Source organism: Tupaia chinensis, unplaced genomic scaffold, assembly GCF_000334495.1.
Source record: "Tupaia chinensis unplaced genomic scaffold, TupChi_1.0 Scaffold000451_2, whole genome shotgun sequence".
Taxonomy (NCBI): Eukaryota; Metazoa; Chordata; class Mammalia; order Scandentia; family Tupaiidae; genus Tupaia; species Tupaia belangeri.
The window spans coordinates 2,738,771-2,744,943 of record NW_006159958.1 but is presented as its reverse complement, the minus strand read 5'-3'; positions in this window follow the sequence as shown (position 1 = coordinate 2,744,943).

The window sequence follows — 6,173 nt, the reverse complement described above, 5'->3', positions numbered from 1 at the left end:
CCGGGCTCGCAGCGCTGGAGCCGGGGCTCCCTCCGCCCCCGGAAAGCAGGGGCGCGGCCCTCGTGCGGCTCCGGCTGCTCTAGGACGACGGAGGGCGCAGCGTCTCTGTGGTCCTCCCTTTTCGCTCCAGGAGGGAGGGTGGTCCAGCTCTCCCCAAAGTCCGGCTGCCCCGGACCACGCCGCTAGAGGGTCTGGGGGGCGCGCCGCCGGAGAGAAAGGGTATTTTAGGGACCCTTTCCTGGTGCTCCTGCCCAGCACTCCTCTCCAGCTCGCTGCACACTAGCACGGTGGATGCTGACCTAAGGTAGCAGGTGCTTCACTGGACTGCACTTGTCCTGCACGGACCTGCCTCCCTGTACTACTCCCTCCACCCCCAGAGAGCGGAGTGCGCCTTCACTTCTTCGTCTATAAATATGCCTGGGGACCAGCAGTTAGCGTAATGGCTATGTCGCTGGATTCCCACGTAGTTGACCGCGGTTCGAGTCCCGGACCCGGTGGCTTAAACTCACTCCGGGCGCGTGTGCGTGCGTGCCCAAGATCCCGAGAGGGGAACGGAGAAGGAATTGCGGTGTGGCCATCCCCCCTAGGGGGTGATTTCTCGCTTTCTGTTTCTCTCTGTCTGGCAAGTGCACGTGCCCTGTAGCACAAAACTCTACAAAAAAAAAAAATGTGGAAATAATGAAGACCAGACTATTTATTCAGAGCTTGCTATAGCAAACTAGTCAGCGGCTCAAAGGAAGGTGGAAGAGTGGAAAAGCTTTACAGTGGGAAAAGAAAAATAATAAAGGTGGGGTGAGGGGTGGTGGTGGGAACCTTCAGGCGTGCCCTGACTGGAATGTGGCATGGAAGCTCCAGGCATCTTATGAGACAGGTTAGGAGAGCATATTTAGCTTTTTCTGTTTGGTTCAACATTGAAAACAAAGGCAGGGAACCAGCAGTTAGCGTAATGGCTATGTCGCTGGACTCCCACGTAGTCGACCGCGGTTCGCATCCCGGACCCGGTGGCTTAAAACTCACGCCGGGCGCGTGTGCATGCGTGCCCAAGATCCCGAGAGGAGAATGGAGGAGAAGGAATTGCAGCGTGACCATCCCCCCTGGGGGGTGATTTCTCGCTTTCTGTCTCTATGTCTCTCTCTCTCTGTCTGTCTGGCGAGCGCACGCGCCCTATAGAGAAAACCTCTCCAAAAAAAAAAAAAAAAAAAGGCAAAACTTCGTAGACATCTGTCAGATGTTAATCAAGTCCTTGCTGTTTGGGGGCTGATTGCTACAGGGGTGGTTTTCATTCCTGGACTGGTATAGAGAGTAGTTTGACTTCTTGGAGTGCTTCCTGCAGAAAATGCATTGGCTTCCTAGACTGGACGCTGCAGATTGTGGATTGGAGTTCTACTTTTCTGCTTGATCTGACAGTTGCGCATTTGAATATTGAGTTTTCCAGGGTGAACAAGGTTGGAAGATGTCTGCTTCACGGGCATTCTGGTCCATGGGCTCAGGTACTCAGATGCCTTAAGCGCTTCTCAGATGCTGAGCACTAGAAATACCATACCTGTGAAAAATCGCAGAACAAAGGAGACCTCAGATGGGCTCCTGGGATTTGTTTGTGTTTAAAAAGATACCAAGAAAGATGAGACCAGCAGTTAGCGTAATGGCTATGTCACTGGACTCCCATGTAGCCGACCGCGGTTCAAGTCCTGGACCCGGTGGGGTAAAACTCACACCGGGCACGTGTGCGTGCGTGCCCAAGATCCCGAGAAGAGAATGGAGGAGAAGGGCTTGCAGCGTGGCCATCCCCCCTAGGGGGTGATTTCTCGCTTTTTGTCTCTCTGTCTGTCTGGCGAGCGCATGCGCCCCATAGCAAAAACCTCTCCAAAGAAAAAAAGAAGAAGAAGAAAGATACCAAGAAAGCTCATAAATTCTCAAAGGAAGCAGCGACTCTTACCATGGAGATGACCACTAGGTAGGTTAGCCTAGGAAAACTAAACGCACAAGACTCCAAACTGTGAGAGCTGTTTTATGGGTTATGCCCAACAAACTTTGCACACAGGCCTACCAGAGCCTTCAGGATCGATTCCAAGATTATTTTCCATACAAGAGAAGCTCACTTAGGTTGGCTCTGCGTGTTGCTCAAGAGAAACTGTATCTTATATGGTGTCTCTGGTTTGAATCCTCAATCTGTTTCACCATGAACAAATGGGAAAAAAAATAAAATAAAAATAAGCAAGTAAATAAATTTTAAAGAAAACAGAGGTTCTCATTTTCTTGGGGACAAGATGGAGAACACGAATAGGTGACTATATATATATATATTTTTTTTTTTGAGAGGTTTTGCTATAGGGCGCGTGCACTCACCAGAAAGACAGAGAGAGAGACAGAGAGACAGAAAGTGAGAAATCACCCCCCAGGGGGGATGGTCACACCACAATCCCTTCTCTTCCATTCTCCTCTTGGGATCTTGGGCACGCACGCACATGCACCCGGCGTGAGTTCAAGCCACCGGGTCCGGGACTCAAACCGTGGTCGGCTACATGGGAATTCAGTGACATAGCCCAAGGTGGCTGGTCCCAAGGTGAAAATATATTAATGAGGATTTGGCTCACAATAAAAAGCTCTAGAGATGTATAATTACTAGCTAATGATCCACCAGTAGGTATCTTATGGCTCTAAACATTGTTTTGGTTCAAAACTTTTAGAAAAGTAAAGAGAAGATGAATAGATGGTATTCTAAATTTACCTATAATTTTACCCCTTCCATTGTTCCTTCTGTCAAACACATAGCAACCGGCAAGGCCAGGACCTGACTAATTTGGCTCATAAAAATACAATAGCTACTATTAGAGCCATGCAATGTATTATTCACATAGACAGCAAAGGGAAGAGTAGCCAAGCAGACAAGTTCTCCAGTTCTGTCCCACCCAGTGAAGGGATGACACCAAAAAAAAAAAAAAAGAGAGAGAGAGCTGGAAGACAGCAACACAAGTTGTGAAATACCTCATTGTTGAGGAGCCAGTCTTGAACTGCGGCTAAGTAGGGTTATAGTCTATAGCTATATTCTGAGGAAGATGGAGCAGAAAGCTTCATGCCTCATCAGGTAGGAGACAATGGAGAATTGTCAACTCAGAATTCTATACCCAGTGAAAATATCCTTCAGGAAAGATGTTCTCAGATGAATTAAAAACTAAGAGGATTTGTCACTGGCAGACTTACCCTAAAATAGGGCCTAAAAGAAGTTCTATAAACAGAAAGGAAATTATAAAAAGAAGGAATCTTTGAACACCAGGAAGGAAAAACAAGAGAGCACAACAACATTTCTTTCAGGGCAGGTCTAGTGGAAACAAACTCTCAGTTTTCATTCATTTGAGAATATCTTCAGATTTCCTTTATTTTATTTAAATAATTATTTAATTTTATTTATTCATTCATTTATTTTTTAATTTGACGAGAGAGAGAGAGAGAAAGAGAGAGAGAGAGAAAGCAAGTCAACAGGTCTGGGACCCAAACCATGGTCAGCCATGTTGGAGTCCAGCACATCAACCACCATGCCACCTGCCAGTCCCAAGTTTTCCTTTATTTTTTAAGGACTGTTTTTTCAGGTACAGAATTCTCAGTTGTCAGGATTTTTTTCCCCTTCTTTTGCTCTTTTCAGAACTTTGAATATATCAAAACACTGCCTCTGGACTCCACTGTTTCTTGGCTGATAATCGTATTGAGGGTCCCTAGTATATGATGAGGTGCTTCCATCCTGCTACTTTGAAGCTGCCTTCTCTGTCTTGAATTTTGACGGTTTATTATGTGTTTTAGTATGGGTCTCTCTGAGTCTAATTTACTTGGAGTTTGTTGAATATCTTGGATTTGTAGATTCACATCTTTGATCAAATTTAAGAAGTTTCCAGACATTATTTTTTCAAACGTTATTTCTTCTCTTTCTCTCTTCTGCTGGGATTCCCATTATGCATATATTGATCTGCTTGATGGTGTCCCACAGGGACTTAGACTGTTCACTTTTTCTTCATCTGTTTTTCTGTTCCTTCAATTTGATAGTTTCAGTTATCCTATTTTCATGTTTGCAGATTAATTTTTGTTTGTGCAACTGTACTTTTAAGCCCCTCTAGTGTATTTTTCTTTCAGTTATTGTACTTTTCAGCTCCAATTTTTTGTTCCTTTTCATAATTTCTAGCTCTTTATTGATATTCTGATTTTCTTTTTTTTTTGGAAAGGCTTTTGCTATAGGGCATGTGCGCTGGCCAGACAGACAGAGACAGAGAGACAGAAAGCGAGAAATCCCCCAGGGGGGATGGCCACGCCACAATCCCTTCTCCTCCATTCTCCTCTCGGGATCTTGGGCACGCACGCACATGTGCCCAGCGTGAGTTCTAAGCCACCGGGTCCGGGACATGAACCGCGGTCGACTACGCGGGAGTCCAGTGACATAGACATTACATTAACTGCTGGTCCCAGATATTCTGATTTTATTCATGCATCATTTTTGTCTTTGTCCTTGTTTTCCTTTAGATCTGTAAGCATGTTTAAGCTCTGATTTTATTCATGCATCGTTTTCATCTTTGTCCCTGTTTTCCTTTAGCTCTGTAAGCATGTTTAAGACAGTAGCTTTAAAATCTCTGTCTAGTAAGTCCAGTGTCTGGGCTTCCTCAAGTACATTTTTGTTGACTTGTTTTGTTTCTTTCAATAGGCTATCTATTCCTATTTCTTTGTATACCTCATGGTTTGTTATTGTTGGTGTCATTGTTGCTGTTCGAACTGCACATTTTAGTTTTATATTGTGATAACTCTCGAAATTACATTTTCATCTTCTAGAGTTTGATTTAAAATTTTTATTTTAGGATATGTCTGTGCTATGGATCACCTTGTGGTGAAAGTTTAAGTTTTTTCATAATCTGTTTCTTTTCCTCTTTAGTCAGTGGCTCTCTAAATCCCCCCATATATGCACTTGTTTTTTAGTGTCAAAACAAAACAAAATGTATAGTTGCAGCTCATTTAAGTGACCTGGAACCTGTTTCAGCCCATAGCAGTCAACCTAATGTTTGCACCTCACTGGTCAGAAGTAGCTATCAGCAATTAGAACTCGGATATTTGGAGAACAAGTCCTTATTTCCCACCCTGGCACCAGCAAGCTGCATGAGACACATGCCACAGCTGCCTACCATGGAGCTGGGGGTTGGGTAGCCACTATCAAGCGAAGACTGAAATTGACCATCAATAGCCAGAATTTACCAGACAAGCATTCCCTCTGGGAGCTGCAAGCATTCGAATGGACTCCGGAGTTCCGAAATAGTCACCTCGGACACTTCTGCCAGTACAACTGTCGTAGGTGGAGAAGATGGAGAGACGGAGGCCTGATGCTTTCTATTCCACCAGCTTCTGATGTCACTCTGGACGTGCCTTCCAGTTATTCTGCCCCCAAATTATCCTACCCAATGCCTTCTGTTAATCTTTATCCCACTTAAAATGCACTTACCTAGTTTCCAGGTTCTTCCTCCTTCTCTTTTGGGGGAAACAAAAAGCTTAGTAACTTTTTCCTACCTTACATTTTCTTATTAACTCTTCCTATGTCCCCATACTCATTGAGAATTCTATTTTTTCCTAATCTCAAATACATTACCGCTAGATTAACCTTCCTAAAGCTTTCACTCCCCTGATTTAAAAGAAAAAAAAAAAAAGTCTTCAGTAGTCCTCGACTCCCTCATAAAGGAGATCTGTTTTTCAGGTGAATTCAAGACACTTCAAGCCATCTGGAAGACGGCTTGTTTTGCCAGATCCTTCTGCATAGCTGTCACAAGGATGATAGCGATTGTTAGGAAGTGCCACGAGACACAGATAAAGGATACAAATCCAATCTCTGCATAACCGGGTCAATATTCTCTAGCTTTAAGGGACCAGCAGTTAGCGTAGTGGCTATGTCGTTGAACTCCCCTGTAGCCGACAACGATTCGAGTCCCAGACCCAGTGGCTTAAACTCATGCCGGACACATGTACATACGTGCCTAAAATCCCGAGAGGAGAATGGAGGAGAAGGGATTGCGGCGTGACCATCCCCCCTGGAAGGTGATTTCTCGCTTTCTGTCTCTCTGTCTCTCTCTGTTTTTCTTTTTTTTTTTTTTTTTTGGGAGAGATTTTCACTGTAGGGCGCGTGCGCTCGCCAGACAGACAGAGAGAGACAT